The 19445-nt window shown below is 38.1% G+C and overlaps 1 long non-coding RNA gene across 2 annotated transcripts in view; it reads right to left on the bottom strand.

Moving 5' to 3' along the window:
* Positions 1 to 19445, bottom strand: part of LOC126176841 (uncharacterized) — a 49377-nt gene that overhangs the window by 14024 nt on the left and 15908 nt on the right. The window contains exons 2-3 of one of the 2 annotated variants that reach the window (XR_007535675.1): positions 7906 to 7988; positions 6943 to 7108 (exon numbers count right to left, since the gene is read on the bottom strand). This is a non-coding gene — a long non-coding RNA (uncharacterized LOC126176841). Of the gene's footprint in view, positions 1 to 6832; positions 7109 to 7905; positions 7989 to 19445 lie in introns of those variants that run through there. The other variant, XR_007535674.1, reaches the window with a different exon arrangement.

The following is a 19445-nucleotide window of genomic DNA, read 5'->3' as shown; positions in this document are numbered from 1 at the left end:
CCCTATCGCAGTTAACAATGTTACGTACACTATGGAGGGGGGAGAGGGGGGGGGGGGAAGAAATCTTTCCAAACAGTAGAAATTACATGGTGAATGTGAGTATAGAACACACTACAGAGAAAGCTGGAAGAAACAATGTTATCTTTTTAATATTATTTATATTACATACTTGTTCCTTAAATAGGAGGTTTGAAGTAAGGGCGAAGATCAGCTAATGGAACGATGGGGACAAACAACCGTACACACTTACAGCTTAAACAGCGACATAGTGACTTAATTTCATACAACTTTTAACAGATGGGAATAGAGGAAGATAGGAAATTTTTTTATCAACACCACTGACCATCTCTAGGATCTGCCACCAACACATTACAAAATAAAACTATACAAGGCATAAGAACTCATGGCAGACGCTGGTTTCGGAATGGATATAAGGGCGCAAGCTTAACCAAAAGAAAAACTGTATGTGAAACACAAAACAAAAAATAACAACTCGACCTACGCTGCTCATCAGATGAGGAGCAGATGTGTGTCACATACACAATCTTCAAAATGTCTAATTTTACACATCTTTTGAAACAGCTACCGTTACCAGTAATCTCTGTTATGCTTAAGAAATAGATAATAATTATTGACAGGAATTCATAAAAATGTCATATTTGACATTGAAATATTTATTACCAGGAAATATTCTACTTCCAAGGAAGAAGTTGATCAACAGACATTAGAAACCACATTGTATTTACAAAAATGTTGAAACCCAGTTTTGCTCAAAGAGTGTATACACTTAAAACTTACGTTCAGTAGTGCGGTCCAATACGAGAGCCCCGATCTCCAAACATTTCCATAATTACACTTACAAAACCTTCCCATGAAACAGACTTCACGTAAGTAATATTATCAAACTATATCAGATACTGTTTGCTTCTTTAGAGATCATTTTACATTATTACAGAAGAATCAATAACATGACACAGATGAACTTTGTATTTGCATTGTCACTCTTTAGGATATGCTAGAAGGGGGGCGGGAGGCTGACCACTAGAGAGTAATGCATGTAAGATGTGAAAAATACATGTAAGACCCTAGAAATTATAAAACATACCTTTCAGTTTCCAGAAAAAACTGGCAGGTTTTTTGTGTACATAAAAACTTACATTCAATAAATATGCCCACAAAGAGAGATCATCATTCTCCAGTACTTCCATCCTTACAGGAAAAAATTCCAAACGTCGCCAGTGTGGCATTTCTTGATGTAGTACCTTTGTACATATTGAACTTCATGATCTAGATCACTAGTGTACAGGGTTTACTTGGAACCAAAGATTATAATGTGCCTCTTAGTAAATTGACACTACAATTGCTAGCGTATACTATCATTTTATCCCCGACAAGGTATTGTCTTTGAAATGTCCTTGAATTTTTGGCCTAGTTTCATCTGTAGGGTGTTACGCGCTATCGATGTGAAGTTGATTCTTGGCGAAAATGATCGTACACAATTATTATTGTGAGAAATTTTTTACGTACTATGGTGGGATTAACAGGATAAGTAACTTTTGTTCAAATTATGGTATAATTTTGCTGCCGTTTATGCCAGTAAGTTCAAAATGTTCAAATGTGTGTGAACGCTTATGGGACTTAACTGCTAAGGTCATCAGTCCCTAAGCTGACACACTACTTAACCTAAATTATCCTAAGGACCAACACACACACTCATACCTGAGGGAGGACTCGAACCTCCGCCGGGATCAGCCGCTCAATCCATGACTGCAGCGCCCAAGACCGCTCGGCAAATACCGCGCGGCTATGGCAGTAAGTGAAATACTAGTTAACCTCATATTTTCCCGTAACTGTGTAGACTCTAATTGATTCATTTATTCGTCTTAGGCTAAACTTGACAATGGTCGTTGATCGAAACTAGTATCGAATTGTGCAAAATAAATGACAGCTGAAGGTTTCACCGTGAATTTTAACAAACTGTTTTCTATTCCTGCCGACGAAATACCCATTTCTTTTCTATAAGTCAATGAGACCAGCTACTCAGTAGGTACTCAACAGCTTCCAACCAGTGCTGAATAACTTCCATAACAGTCGACTTTACAACTAGTTAAGTCATTAATCCAAACACTTAGTGAATGTTCAAACCACATTATGACGACAAAAAATTCAAATTTCCTGTAAAAATTAACATCCCATTTTTCCCCGCATCAAATGTGAAACAAATTGGGCTACCTGGAGATTCCATATCACAGCTGTTACCTTACTCAACGTACCAGTGGTCCCTGTTCGTAACGTAGTTAAAACCAGACTACCCTAACGTGTATAATACCGTTCGGAACCATGTTGGCTAGTAAGTAATCATTGTTAACCACCCTTTCAATGGTTAATGTATTTTTACTTGTGCTCGTCTCATCGTCAGATAGCAGCCACCTCGTCGACTGTCCCTAAGCTTATTTCTCGTACGGCAGCGCAGAGTGCGATCATCTTCGGCCTCGTCCAGTGTTACGACTTAATCTCTTATTACTCATTCTTTCTGTAACATCATAAATACAGCAAATTTATAACATCTCCGTACTAAGAATTACCATCCTGCTTAGCAATAAAACATAAAAATTTCACTTTTTCAAACTAAAGTAAGTTGGAGAGAATTAGTCTCTAACGGCCTTACATTTCAAACTGTACACTACAAAGTGTACCCAACATAGAATTTGACCTGTCTCATGGCACTTTCAAAATTCACTGTCAGTTGCTGTCACGCTTTCGTATGAAGCAGCTGCACAACGATTGAAATTCACGATATCCAGTTTTATGGTGCGATACGATAAGTTCGTTGATTCGAAAAAAAATGGGGCCTGAAGATGGCTAAATGAATTGCCGAAAATGGTTGCTTTCAGAATGAAATAAAATATCAAAAAGTATACGTCTGTTGGGAAAGCTTAGTGAATTGAAATATAAGGAAATGGACGTAACGAATATTTTTGTGTGCAGATGACTTGACAACCACATGTCTAGGGAGGACTTTAGAGGGGGTAGAGCAGAAATTTGTGAGAACACCCAGAGTCTTGTTAGTACACTATCAAAATCACTCTCTTAAGCAGAATCCGTCAAGGACTCAACTAAGTATTTTCGACCTTCGATGTGGGGAAGAAAAGCGAAAACTCAATGCTTTCAGGAAAAATACCACAATGTAACACACAGTTATCCAACCTATCTGTGTGTGAAGTTGAATAGATCCATAACATATAGACTCCACTGTGAATAGATCCGTTAGAAGGTGGAGTCTTGAAATAATATTTTGCAGAAACTCTTAAACAGCAATTGACATCAAAATCTATCATCCTGAGAACCACCACCTATCATTTTACTTGTGTTTTTGTATTTGCTCCATACAAATTGTAATTTCTCAGTGTGTCACAGGTGATAGATGGTCGATTATCCACGTCGTGTCGTGATGATTGTTGCAGCGAAATGTTTCGGTACGTTTCTGTTTAGCAGGCTCAGTATTGGTTTATAAGTTTTACAGATGTCTGTGACTGTTCTACATTAAATCTTGTGCTCCAGAGTGTCTGCTTCACTGCACGTGTTGAAGGAGTCTGTAATGATGAGATGCATACCTGCTAGTTTTTCGTTGCTCGGTACCGTCCTGTTAACAATCGTGTACAAACTGCTGCGGACTTCTAGTGATAAAAAGCGCACTCACAGAGAGACAATTTCTGGTACGATTTTTCACCGGTATTGAGGATATTATGACTCACTGGTCTTCTAGAAGGATTGCCCATGACTGTGTCTTTGCAGTCGTCTCTCTGGGGCTGACCACGCTCCCTATGTCGCTTTTATGCATGTAGTGTTACTGCTTGTAGCCGAATATAAATGGAATTTTTAAGACTTTGACCTGTATTTGTCCAACAAGTCCGCTGCTGGAGTGGCCAGGTTCTTTCCTACGTTTCTGGATGTACAGTCGTCAACAAAAGGAGCGAGACCCCTCGCCTTTTCGTTATGCTGATCTGCACAGCTTTAAAGTCTGCTACACAGCATAACAGGCAAGGTGACGAAGTGCTACCAACATACTATGCACTGTTGTAGAATTTCATACTTGTGACTGCCTACTTTTAGCGCTTCTGTCAATCACTGAATTGACTTAAATGTGGCACTGAATGAATTCTAACTGAATCTCGTTATGAATCTTCAGACATTGCTAAATTTGCACACTTTCATGGTAGGTCAGCAACGGTAATCCTGTATGAGTGGTCTTAACGTTGATACAGACCGTTTCGCGGCCGAATGGGCATAATATTCGTAACGATCTGGGGTACTTAGTCTTACTAAGACAGTTATTTTATCTCGATTAGCTGAAATTCATTTTTACTAGTACAGTTCATACTAACTAGCGTTTCTTATTTCATTTATATCTTATATTTACGTATTGTGTTTAACACACTAATCAGCTTTAATATAGTCTTACACATGATTGAAAACAAACTGAAAAAGTTCGGATGGTTTTTCAAATTCACGCCTGTGCATAGTATGTTGGTAGCACTTCGTCGCCTTGCCTGTTATGCTGTGTAGCAGACTTTAAAGCTCGAATCGCGACATCTTCTTCAACATGCCGGTGGGAGGGCTGGAGTCCGTCGTCATCCAGAGGAAAAGCTACTTGACACTTGTATTGAGGGACGGAGACATGCTGGCGGCGGCTCCGTTATGCCCTGGGGAACATTCACGTGGGCCTCCCTGGGTCCAGTGAAGTTCGTGGAAGGCATCATGACGGCCAAGGAGTATCGTACACTGGTTTCAGACCACGTACACAACTTCATGGCGATTAAGTTTCCCGACGGCAATGGCATTTTTTCAACAAAATAACACGCTGTGTCACAAGGCCAGTAAAGTGGTTCGAGGAAGACAGTAGCAATTTTCCAATTGATGAGTTGGGCCTCCAACTTGCCAGATCTCAAACCGATCGGACACATCTGGGATGTGATTGAACATGGCATCAGAGCTCATCGCCCCCTCCGTGGAATTTGAAAAACTGGATGACTTGGGTGTGCAGACGTGCCAGCTACCTCCAGTGACCATCAAGGCCTCATTACTTCCATTTTACGACGCTTCACCGCCGTTATCCGTGCCTGAGATGGACATGACAGCTATTAGGCAGGTTGCCATAATGTTCTGGGCGATCAGTGTACACGAGGTTAATGAGAAAAATAATAAGACTGTTGTTTTATGCACCGCATATTTTATTTTTCTTCAGTCGACAATACTGTCCCGTTGAAAGCAGTTCCCTTCGGCAGCTATACACCGGCGGAGTTGTTGCTCTCAGTCTTTGAAACATGACTGTAAAGCTTCAACCGATAGAGCATTATAATATCGGTTACAATCTTTTGAATGTACTCCAGAGTCCCAATACGACACATTTCAAGATTTTTTGAATATCTGGAATATTTCACAGGGACTCAGATCAGGTGAATAGTGGAGCTGTGGAACAACAGGAATGCTTTTTTAGCTAAAAAAAAATCCGTGATGGAAGTGGCCGTGTGACATGAGCTGTTGTCATGTTGCAGTATTCATTTGTCTGTAATGTCCGGTCTCATTCGACTCACTCTTTTCCTGAGCCTCTCAAGAGCATCTTTGTAAAACATTTGGCTGACAGTTTGTCTTGGATGAAAAATCTTACAAGAGCACTCACAAGTTAGACGTTTTCGTCGGTTTTTGCAGTTGACGGTCTCTCCGAGCGAGGTTCATCTTAAACGAGTTCTCAGCCTTCCAAAAATGATTTGTGCCTACGAAAAACTTGTGTGCTCGATTACGAATGTTCCCCTTATACCTGTTTTAACTTTTCAAAATCAGGCTCGCGGTTTTCCCAAGTTTAACACAAAACTTGAAGGCATAATGTTGCTCTAAGGACAACTGTTCCATTTCCTTAAAATACAACAAAAACACAACTTCACTGATGGCGCTCACAAAAATCATGTGATGGGTGTATACGGAGCTGAAACTCGGACTGAGCGTCTGGAAGGGGGTGATCACACCGGTCCACACTAGTACAACAATGCAGTGTTGCCAGATCACTTGCAGTGTTGTCTGTCTCACTGCTATTCTTACACACCTCGTAGCCAGAACAGAGCACTTCGACATAAAATAGATTACACCAAGACGTTCTTCTTCTGGTTTTGGAGTACATGTGGTGTATGCAAACTTAAATATGTCTTCACCCCACAGTAACCGGGATACTGCTGGTATTGGACCCTGACCCAGTTGTCTGGCTTAGGTTCATGATATATACAGATGTAATTACAAAAGTAAGTAGTGTCATATACATAAACAATAAATTAAGCTAATATTCCTCTAAAGTCTCTCTGGTGAAGTATGGATAAGCAATGTCAGAATTTCATTCCCACTGTAGCAAGGTAGTTCGGCGATAACATGAGAATTTTCGTCCACTTTTAACAGGAGCGTTAAAATACTGGATAACTAATAAAAATACCAAACACAGTCACAAGAAACTCTGACACTACCGCTCTCAGCTTTGAAATTCTACATCGTCCAAGCAATGAATTTCTGGACAGGTTTTCCCATCTTAGTAAATAACCAGTTTGCCGTCCTGAACAACCTAACCACAGCTTATAAGAGTTTCTGTAAGTGTCCACCGTTTAGAAAAAGATAATACAATAGTACACGTCATATAATAAATATACAAAGACATACTCCTAGAATTGCTCAGCTCTGACATTCATTACGAGGTGTCACGTTACCGTTGTATGGATGCATTTTGCTATGACAAATTTGTTAATCCTAACTTCTGTTGCAAATTGGTATAATTTCTTTAAATCAGTCCATGCACAGTCTAGCTAAATTTATTTTGTTATGATACATACTTTAGTATTTGGTACAGTGGTAACTGTTTTAAAACAGAAAAATTTTATTGCCTATAGTACGTTTATATTTTACCGTAATTGATTTTTGATGCCACGATAGGAAAGGTGATAAGAGAGACAGAATTGTGTCAGATTATGTGCAGTACATCCATGACAAGATAGCTGTATGTCGTAGTCTGTTTCTTCTACAATCCCTATACATCATGTTCCACCTCCTGTGCTGGCTTTTCATGTTGTCCCTGCAACAAAGAAATAATGAGACATTACTAAGGTTTAAAATACGTCATGTTATGGATGCAATGAATCATTACAACCGCATCGATAAGGTGCACTTTCCGCTTTTATCTGTTTCCCTAATCCAAAGCTGTAGGCATAAAACAAACAGAATAACCACGATAACTTCTGCTGTACACATGAAAATATGAAATTCTGTGGGGGCCTCTTAATTTTTCTGTTCAGAAGTGGGTTAGGTAATCAAAATAGCACTTATCGCTCGCACGCTAAAAACGATACCTAAATACAACTAACATAGCAGTCATCTTTCCAATGAATATGGGCGATATGGAAATAAGCAAGAGAGCGCAGTTTATAACCTTATTATAGTGAACAATGTGAATTTTGCGTCATGTTAAAAATTTACCTTCATGGTGCAACAAAGTATTTTCAGGTGTGAAATAATTTCGCTTCATCATCATCAACACACACACACACACACACACACACACACACCTGAATATTGCACAACACTGGGAAGTACTTAACAATCTAAATTTCAAAAATATATGAATGCTTTCAGTATTGTTCCATGTTCAAAACTACCCAAATGATTTGAATATTATACCAAGTTCAAAAATATGAAATGATATTGACAGTACTAGAGTATTTCCATCTACAACACAAAAACTTTTCAAGATCTGCATTAACTGGCAGCATGTCGGTCAATATCTTCCAAATATAAGAAATGTATCAATTAATGAACATACCATCTTATTTGGGCGTGTACAGTATGAAATAAAACGTTCTGGGTATAACTTACATTTCCAATGTCAAAAATCAGTAAGCACCATAAAGTCTGCCTCATCAGCAAACTTCGTCTTCCCCTCTCTGTTTTACACCTGTCTGTAAAAACGTTTATGTCAGTACATCAGTGTATTTCATCTCTCTCTTACATCTGACAAAAAATTTAACTGTTAAATAATACCAAGAAGCAATGGTAAAGCACCAAATAGGAACTTTTACATGCAACATGTTTAAACAAAGTGATAGATAAGATGGCCCATAGGGAAGAAAGTCTGTTCTTTGTTAAATGGTCTTTAATATGTACGAAACTATGTAAAGGGTATTGGCACTTTGAGTGGTGATTTACTTGAGACAAGGTACGTCATGGTACAAGACCAAACGACCAGCACGTGATGTTTTACAAGTTTGTCAGTAATGCATCAACTAACGATCATGTCCTACACTGAATAAATATAAGAGATGATATTGATGGTCTCATATTGCTTTTATTATATTTTATCTAGACTTACTTGATGGTGACTACAGTATACGAATTTTTGACATAGTCTGCAAGATTTCCCGATTTAAAGTATGTTGCTAGGGTTCTCTAAATTACTAAATCTTACTAAAATCGGATCATAATGCTCTAAAATATGAGATGTAAACAAATAACATAGCCAAAGACGAACTGACAAAGCACCATTTTAGGCAATGTAACACCCTAACATCGATAAAACAACGATGAGCTGCTTTTAAGAACCTTTAACTGATTTCTGTGATACATATTGTTTAAATAAATGAATGATGGTTTTAGGTCTCCCTCCCTATCATGAAGGAGACACAGTTCTGTTTTAGATGTGATTATGACCACAAGCCCTTTTCCCATTACAGGTACAATAGCCATTTTGTAATGTGTAACATTTACATACATATATTAAAATACATGTAAGTGAATTCAGTTATTTGTTCTAATAATTTAATTAACATTAATCATCACCACATTAAATAATTATCCATGTTTCTCATTACAGATTTAGATTGTCTGTCAGACTGTCACTATATACCAATAACAAAAGGATGCATTTGGCTAACAAAAATTGTCAATGCTGTTAGTGTAAATTTCACAGCCAGAATATCTAAGAACATCTTCTTCTTAAAGGTTTAGTTCAGGGATTTGTGTGTGCGACGCCTTCAAATTATTCCGTAAATATTTCAGTTGCAAACAACACGGCCACAGCATTCCTTTGTTGAAAACGCAATGACACAACTGCTAATATTCTCCAATAACATTACAGGTTTTCCAGCCAGTCCCTTACGCCATTGTGTAAGTAAGATGTTTCTTAATACCTGATCATTCGATCTGAGCTAAATTCTATTACAGTCACTAATTCTGAAGTCAGTATCCAGCTACTAAACCTATCATGGGATCGTCTGGTAAAAATCATAGCCCTGTTTTCATGTCATCCCTTCTTAATAAAGGAACAGATATAAACTGACGAAATTCGTGAAGAAGGAAAAAAACAGCTATAGCAAACAGAGGGTGTTCTCACAAGATTCTTAACTTGTTCTATGGCTTCAACTGCATTTTATGTTAACACACAAATACAGCCTCATAACTCGCAAAATAAAAAAAATGATTACATCCAACGCAAGGTGGCCAAAGAAAATTACTGACAGGTTTATTCGCAAAGACATGAAACCCATGAAAGTTCGATATTTGGAAAAACGATATTTGCACCAAAATTAAATTATGTATCAAATAAATAAAAATTTTGATTACCGGACACGAAAGTTGCTTCTTGTAATACACAACTAAAATTACACATTTATGATCATAAATGGAAGTTAAATTATCTCTAAGAATACAGAACAATCTGGGGTATAAAACACTTGTAGCACTATCATCATAACTTAATTGTTCTATGAGATTAAAAAATATACATACATAGCTCACATAGTAAGACTTCTGGTAAAATTTTCAGGTTAAACAGCATTTATTGATTGCAAATTTATCATCTATACCATACTTTCAACGGAACAATGGCCCTTATGATCAAATATTTCCAAATCTAAAGTGTCTATATTACCTTCCGAAATACGAAAAGCTTGCTTATTGGCATTACTGATACAACTTACAGGTTTGTTGATGAGCTTAGTTCAATATACATACCACACATTAAACAAACCAAATACTTATAAATATTTGTTTTATAACAATACAAAACACACTTTCACAATATTATATTGACAACAACAATTTCATCTCTCTACTTAAGTAAACAGTGTTATTCAGAATTCTAAATTTATTAAAAATTCCCCTGACTGTGGGTAAAACTGATACCTCAGCCAGAAACACATTATAGTGACACCAGTGTTAGGGTATTATCTTGTACTATGAGGCTTTCGTCTTCTGCTGGTAACGTAAAATTATGATGCCACACAGCGCACTCTAAGTGACACTTCAATAAAATTGCAAGATGAACAATAGCAATATCTATTTTTGTGTAGGGAAGAAACAAGTCTAGGTATAGTTTCACAAACTTGTGGAAGTCAGGCAAATATTATGGCAACTCTATTTTAGGGTATTAACTATATCTCGCAATACAAAACGCTCACTATGTTCTGCTGATAATGCTAGCTTATGCTGTCATACATTGGAAAATACATGTCAACATGCTCCCATACAAGTCCACATTATAGCAAATTTATAACAATTGATCAATGTTATAGCAAAATCGCAATAGGTTACAAAATACTTACGATATTGCAGTGCTTCTGATGTACAGAATTATGTTTCTTCCTTTTTTTTGTCATTAGTCGTCTGACTGGTTTGATGCGGCCAACCACGAATTCCTCTCCTGTGCTAACCTCTTCATCTTGGAGTATCACTTGCAACCTACGTCCTCAATTATTTGCTGGATGTATTCCAGTCTCTTCCTCTATGGTTTTTGCCCTCTACAGCTCCCTCTAGCACCATGGAACTTATTTCTCATGTCTTAACAGATGTCCTACCATCCTGTCCCTTCTCTTTATCAGTGTTTTCCACATATTCCTTTCCTATCCGATTCTGCGTAGAAACTCCTCATTCCTTACCTTATCAGTCCACCTAATTTTCAACATTCGTCTGTAACACCACATCTCAAATGTCTCGCTTCTCATCTGTTCCGGTTTTCCCACAGTCCATGTTTCACTACCATACAATGCTGTACTCCAGACGTACATTCTCAGAAATTTCTTCCTCAAATTAAGGTCGATAATTGAAGTTAGTAGACTTCTAGATTTTAAGATTTTAAACATGGCAGAAACAGCAACTGTTCAGATTTTTCCATGGTAAATGATGACAGCAAAAACAGTTGCAGGATAAAGACTTATTACAAATTCTTGACCACAGTTTCGGTATATCAAAATATACCGTCATCAGAAGTAAATGGAGATGATTTTTTAACTACCGACGAAGACTTTGCCATAATTGTTTTATGAATCTCCATTGCAGTACGTGATTTTAGTGTATTTTACTTATGATTAATGTATATTTAGATATACCAAAACCGTGCTCAAGAATTTTTAATAAATCTTTATCCTGCAACTGTTTTGGCTGTCATCATTTACCGTGAAAAAATTTGTACACTTCTCTTGGCCAGGAATGGCCTTTTTGCCATAGTTAATCTGCTTTTGATGTCCTCCTTGCCCTGTCCTACATTGGTTATTTTACTGTCTTGATTGCAGAATTCCTTAACTTCATACACTTCGTGACCATCGATCCTGATATTAAGTTTCTCGCTGTTCTCATTTCCACTACTTCTCATTACCTTCGTCTTTCTTCGATTTACTCTCAATCCATACTCTGTACTCATTAGACTGTCCATTTCATTCAGAAGATCATGTAATTCTTCTTCACTTTCAATCAGCATAGCAATGTCATAAGCGAATCGTATCATTGATATCCTCTCACCTTGAATTTTAATCCCTGTCCTGAATCATTCTTTTATTTCCATCATTGCTTCCTTGACGTACAGCTTGAACAGTGGGAGCGAAGGCTACGTCATTGTCTTACATCCTTCTTAATACGAGCACTTCGTTCTTGGTCGTCCATTCTTATTATTCCCTCTTGGCTGTTGTGCATATTGTATATGACCCGTCACTCCCTATAGCTTACCGCTACTTTTTTCAGAATTTCGAACATCTTTCGTCCGCCGCTTGTGGTCTCGCGGTAGCGTTCTCGCTTCCCGAGCACGGGGTCCCGGGTTCGATTACCGGCGGGGTCAGGGATTTTCACCTGCCTCGAGATGACTGGGTGTTTGTGTTGTCCTCATCATTTCATCATCATCCAGAAAAGTGGCGAAATTGGACTGCGCAAAGGTTGGGAAATTGTACGGGCGCTGATAAGCGCGCTGTTGAGCGCCCCACAAACCAAACATCATCATCATCGAACATCTTTCACCATTTTACACTGTCGAACGCTTTTTCAAGGTCGACAAATCCTGTAAACGTGTCTTGATTTTTCTTTAGTCGCTTCCATTATTGACCACAACGTCAGAATTGCCTCTCTCGTGCCTTTACTTTTCCTAAAGCCAAACTGATCGTCATCTAGAAAGACCTATGGTATGGCTAATATGTTGGACCTATAATCAATGTCCTGGGTTCTGGGTTCTAACCCAGCCTCTACTTAAATTTTCAATAAAAGGCATCAGCAGTCGTAGCCGAAGACTTCCTGCCTAAGAGGTTACCTTCTTCGGCCAATGACCTTGTCAAAAAGAGTGGAGGGGGCAATAGAGGTTCAGGGCATTCTGTAACTCCTCAGGTGGTAAACTAAGCCTAAAAGGAATTGCCCCTAAAAGGCTGAAGAATGAGCAATAGCAAAAGAATGCAAAAAGAAATAAAAATCATTGCATCAAAGACACATAAGATGTATCCATAGGACATGTGGCCTGCAGCTGAAAATACCTATGTCATGATTATCTCTCCATTGGCAAACATTTCCATATCTCACATAAGATATATCCATAGGACATGTGGCCTGGAGCTGAAAATACGTTTGCCATGATTATCTCTCCATTGGCAAACGCTTCCATATCTAAAGGAGGGGCTGCCAAGTGTAAGGTAATATATTCATGAGGAAACGATGAAATTAACAACAAGAGGATAACATTCTATGAGTCGGAACATGGAATATCAAAAGTTTGAATGTCTTGAGAAAGAAAATCTGAAAAGAGAAAGGCAGTAGTTCAATCTAGATATAGTGGGGGTCACTAAAATGAAATAAGATAGGGATTTATGGTCATCCAAATATAGGGCAATATCAATATCACCAGTAAATAACGGAACAGATGTAGGATCCTTTATGAATATGAATGCTGTACAAAGCTTGGGCATTCTCTTAGGAAAAGGGTGAAGGGCCTTTCAGACCATGATGCACAAATTTTAACACTAAAAGTCTTTTGTACTCAAACAGATGTCACATATATTTACAAACTATGTAGGAAAGCTAAACCAGTGGCAAGAGAGAGTTTTTTAAACCTCGTTAACTAAGAAAACTCGAAGGATATATATAGCTCAGATAACATAGATGACAAATATAACGCTTTCTTGAGCACATTTCTCATGCCCTTCCAGAGTTGCTTTCCTTTAGAACGTTTTAAACGTGGTACTAGCAGCATATAGCAGCCTGGGTTGCGGACTAGAGGGATAAGAATACCACGTAAAACAAAGTGGGAATTATATCAAAATTTAGAAGTAGTCACAATAAAGCTACAGTAGTCCGTTATAAACAGTATTGTGCAGTCATGGACTGTGCGGCTGATCCCGGTGGAAGTTCGAGTCCTCCCTTGGGCATGGGATAATTTAGGTTAAGTAGTGTATAAGCTTAGGGAGTGACGACCTTAACAGTTAAGTCCCATAAGATTTCACACACATTTGAAAATGTTTTGGAACAGTATTGTAAGATGCTTAAAAGTGTTAGTTGGAAGGCAAAGAGTATGTAGTATGCAAATACAACAGCTAATTCACAGGATTAAATTAAATTCATATGGTCAGTTGTGAAGGAAGTGTCTGGTGAGCAGCGTAAGTTCGATGAAATAAAGTCAGTTCATAGTAAAAATATATCTGTTACTGGTAAGTCAGAAATATGAACAGTATTTAACAATCATTTCCTGAGCATTGCAGGTGAATTAAATAAAAACTTAGTTTCTACAGGCAGTCATGTAACTATCTTGGAAAATGCATTTCCGAGATTGATGTCTGAAATAATTCTCTGTGATACTGACAAGAGGGAGATTTAGTCAGTAATTAAATCACTGAAGACTAATGACTATCATGTATATGATGGAGTGCATAGCAGAATATTGAGGTACTGGGTTGCACATGTTAGCCATATTTGTAATTTTTCAGCTTCCAGAACGATTAAAGTACTCAGAAGTGAAGCCGCTTTATACAAAAGGAGAAAGGGATAATGTAGACAATTTTAGACCTATTTCTATATCATCAGTGTTTGCTAAAGTTATTGAAAAGGCTGTGGTGTAAGGGTAATTGATCATTTTATATCACGTAATTTGCTATGAAACGTACAGTTCGGCTTTAGAAGTCGTTCAACAACTAAAAATGCTATATTCTCTTTTCTCTGTGAGGTACTAGATGGATTAAACAAATGGTTTCGAATGCTAGCCATATTGTTTTATTTAACTAAAGCGTTTGATTGTGTTGGCCACAAAATATTCTCCAGAAGTTGGACCATTCCAGAATACGAGGAATAGGTCACAATCTCTTACTTTAACAACAGACTGCAAAAGGTCATTATTCATAGTGTTGAGAATGGCTGTGATGTAGGTTGTGAGTGGAGTACAGACAAATTGGGGGGGGGGGGGGGGGAGGACAGAGATCAATGTTGCGGCCACTCCTATTCCTAATTTATGTAAATGATATGCCCACTAGTATTATGGGTAATTGTAAAATATTTCTGTTTGTTGATAACGCTATCTTGGTAGTAAATGATTTTGTGTGCCAAATTGGCTCTGTTTCAAACAGTTCAGTTCATTACATGAGTTCATGACTTGGAAAAACTAAACTAACGATAAATCACGGTAAGACTCAGTTTTTACAGTTTGTAACACACAATTTAACAAAACCCGATATTTATTTCACATAACGTGCATATGATTAGTGAAACTAAACAGTTTATATTTGTAAGTGTTAAGATAGTCAACTGTCGTTGACAGCTCACGTTCAGGATCTTGTTCAAAGACTTATGCTGCCATTTTTACTATTCGAACGGTATCTGACGTAAGTGATCTTTTGACACGAAAATTAGTCTACTTTGCCTATTTTCATTCACTTATGTCGTATGCTATTATGTTTTGGGGTAACACTTCCCATTCTGAATGGATATTTTTGGCTCAGAAACGGGGTTCAAATGGTTCAAATGGTTCTGAGCACTATGGGACTTAACATCTGTGGTCATCAGTCCCCTAGAACTTAGAACTACTTAAACCTAACTAACCTAAGGACATCACACACAACCATGCCCGAGGCAGGATTCGAACCTGCGACCGTAGGAGTCGCGTGGTTCCGGACTGAGCGCCTAGAACCGCTAGACCACCGCGGCCGGCTCAGAAACGGGGTGCTCTGGCAATAAGTGGTGTAAGTTTTCAAACTTCTTGTCGACCCCTGTTCAATAGTCGACTATTTTGACATTACCCTCTCAATTTATATATTCTTTACTATCGTTTCTTGTTAACAGTATCAGCTTATTCCCAAGACTTAGCAGCTTTCACTCGGTTAATACTCGGCACAATCAAAACTTACAAGTCTCAACTTGATCGGTGCGATATTTTGGTCAAAATCGGCGTTTTTATGAAAATTTGAAGGCGCTAAATATTAGACTCAGAAAGATGAAATTTCGAATACAGCCTAAGTTTCAAAAAAAAAAAAAAACTATGTGACAACATTCATTAGTTTCCAAGTTACTTACTAAAATCTAAATTTCGAATCGAAACGTCAATATTCAAATTAGATTCAGTGTCATTTGTAACTGTTATAAAAAGTTCCAGTTACAGCACTCTATTACTTTAAGGAAATAATACATTTGTACCTGGTTTCAGTACTTAACCCTAAACTGCTGTAGTTGGGTCTTGGAGAAACCCAGTCGATATGAATACAATACATAGCATGTGAGCGGAACAATAGATGGCGCCTGTGTTCTTGGTTGTCCCCAGTGAAATGTTTCCGTTTAACGGGGAGTGTGGGATGCGATGTTTCCGGTAATATTTTCTGAGATAAAGAGAAAGATATCTCAGAACACCCCACCAGTGTATTAACGTAAGTTATTTTTCTTGATCTCAATTAGTGTTTCACGCGACTGAAGTCTTAGAGTACTTCGACAAGAGCCAAATTTCGATGATAACGTCAATTTAAAAAATAAGGTTATGTGAATATGATTGCATTATTCTTCAGAATGGCATCATCGAAGTCATATACAGATGACGAGTTGGAAAGGATGTTGAATGATCCTGCGTTTTTTGCAATCTGATGACGAGAGCACAGCAGATGAGGATGAATTTATATTATACTGAATGATCGTGATTCCACCTCTGAAGTTACATCAGAAAGTAGTTGTGAAACGTCAGATGAAGAGGCTTGTGTTAGGCCCTCCGCTGACAAATATTTTTTTGGAGAAAGCAGTGCTACAAGTGATCAATAGAAGCTCCTCCTACAACTCTTACCCGTGCTCACAATACAGTTAGTCGCCTTCCAGGCGCTAGACGTTAGCAAAAACGCTTGAGTCAACTAACATATTATCTGCTTGGGAATTGTTCATTACTGAAAATTTATTACACCTAACACTCACCAATACAAATGGCAAGATACATGACATGTCAAACAAATACAGAGCTCCTCAACCAGCATTCATAAGGCCGCTGGATATAATAGCACTGAGAAGATTTCTAGGTCTGCTTCATTTATCTGGAGTAATGAAATATAATAACCAAAATGTTGTGGGACTATTTTTGCTAATGATGGAATTGGTCGTGATGTGTTTCGAGCCACTATGAGCGATCATAGATTTATATTAACTTTGTCTTCTTTGCATTTCGATTGTGCTACTACGGATGATGACAGAATTGTAGCTGTCTGGGAACTCTTTATAGATAAATGTCAAACGTATTACACATCAGGAACGAACGTGACAATCGATGAAATGTTAGTACCCTTTCGTAGTAGGTGCAAATTTCGTATGTATATGCCTAAGAAGCTAGCCAAATACGGCCTCAAAGTTATGTGCCTTTGTGATTTACGAATATTCTATTTATGCAATGTCTTTGTCTACACAGGTAAAGGGACAAATAAAAGTATATCATCAATTCCAACACAGGATGTTTTTAAATTAATAACATCAATTGTGCTACAGAAGAATGTTGAAGGTGAGGTGGGAAGATCACGTAACTAATGAGGTACTGAATAGGATTGGGGAGAAGAGAAATTTGTGGCACAACTTGACTAGAAGAAGGGATCGGTTGGTAGGACATGTCCTGAGGCATCAAGGGATCGCCAATTTAGTATTGGAGGGCAGCGTGGAGGGTAAAAATCGTAGAGGGAGACCAAGAGATGAATACACTAAGCAGATTCAGAAGGATGTAGGTTGCAGTAGGTACTGGGAGATGAAGGAGCTTGCACAGGATAGATTAGCATGGAGAGTTGCATCAAACCAGTCTCAGGACTGAAGACCACAACAACACCAACTGAAGGAAGCAATAGGAATGTGGCAGTAGACAATTGGTTCATGTCACTTGAACTCTGTGTGCAACTGCAAGCCAAAAGGTAGACTGTCTTAGGCGCTCTGAAGGTAATTAAACCGCAGATCCCAGATGAATTCAAACCAAACAGAAAGCGCCCAGCAGAATCTGCATTTTTTGGGCATAACGAAGGAAAGACGATTTGTTCTTATGTTCCTCGGAAAGGTCGAGCTGTTGTGTTGCTTTCATCTATGTCCCACGATCAGAAAATTAGTACTCAGAAGAGAAAACCTGAAATGTCAATTGATTACAATGCCACAAAGGGAGGAGTGGACGCACTGGACCAAATGTGCGCCAACTATTCGATATCACGGTGAACACGCAGATGGTCAGTGTCTGTATTTTATGCCATTTCAAACATAGTAAGAGTCAATGCTGCTGTTTTATTCCAGTGCACCAAACAACCCGATCATGATTTAAAGAGAAGATAATTGCTACAGAGACTTGGAATGGATTTAGTAAAACCGCATATACAACGTCGAGATGCCCTACCCCTTTATCGTGAACTGAGAGATGTTGTTGTTAAACTTGATGGTACTCCTCTTGCCTCAACACCTTCAGAGCCAGAACCCATGAGGTAAACAAGATGCTACAAGTGTGCAAGAAATGTGGACAAGAAAACCAAAATAGTCTGTGAAAAATGTTCGAAACATGTTTGTTACGATCACAGATTTTCAGTGTGCCACAATTGTTCGTAATCACATCTAAAACGCGTAAAAATGTTTATAACATTCAGTGATAAAAGTGCAATTAAAAATAAAATGTCTTTAAATTACAGTATCGTTTAACGTATTGGGGTAATCCGAGACCCCAATAGAGTATTAACGTATGAGCATTTCACTAGAGTAATTAAGAGTTGTATAAATATCAATCAAATACAAGGGACTCTCAAACAGGTAGTTCAGTGGTCATGTTCTACTGTCAGTTCCACTCTAAAAACTCTAGCTGGAAAAGTTTGAATGCAGTCGAGCTGAATATTGTTCAGTAACTAAACCTAGCTTAACTTAAAATCTATAAAAATTATGAAGATTATAAATTGTTAGACAACAGAGTCATTAAATAATACTTGTGCGAGAAAGAGTTTGTTTAGAAGCTGCTGACTGCGCCTAGAGTGGTTGACAGCAGATTTTCCATTCGGCGGTCCACTGCGCCCATTTATAAATACAGCCAGAGAGAAAGGCAGATGAGACACTTTGCACTGAGCTATAAAACTGTCAGTCAAATGTCGGCATACGCTCTGTTACGAATGATGTCAGAGCTGTGTATCTACCAGAGGCGTATTTTAGGTAAAAATATAAAGTGAACTCGCGAGGACTGTACACCATCCTGGATTGCTTAGATTTCACGGAAGTATCTGTTTGGGTGCTGCCCGTAACGTTGACAAAATTGCGTAGCAAATGGTGAGATTATTTTGCACTTTTGTGGGGAGAAATTAACTTTCATAATTAGAAGTCAGGGTAATAGACCATTTTACTCGGAACATACTGTAGAGTTCGCCCCTGAACTGCTAATCGTGCTGTTTCTGATAGGATCATTATTATTATTATATTACGTTTGTTCATGTGAACATTTAGTGAACATATTAATCAGTTAGACCTCAAAACTTTCATTTATAGTCATAGTTCCTGACCCCACTGAGTAATTCGCTGGAAGGAAAATTTTCTTCCAGTGAGCGAAACAAGAATGTGGAACTTTTAGAATGGAAATTATGGTAAGTATGTTCTTCCCACATATGGTGCACCGGCCGGGAAACTAAATAGTGAAGGTGAAAAGTACAAAGCAAGGAATTAGG

Source organism: Schistocerca cancellata, chromosome 3 (assembly GCF_023864275.1).
Source record: "Schistocerca cancellata isolate TAMUIC-IGC-003103 chromosome 3, iqSchCanc2.1, whole genome shotgun sequence".
Classification (NCBI taxonomy): domain Eukaryota; kingdom Metazoa; phylum Arthropoda; class Insecta; order Orthoptera; family Acrididae; genus Schistocerca; species Schistocerca cancellata.
This window is presented reverse-complemented; position numbering and strand designations above follow the sequence as displayed.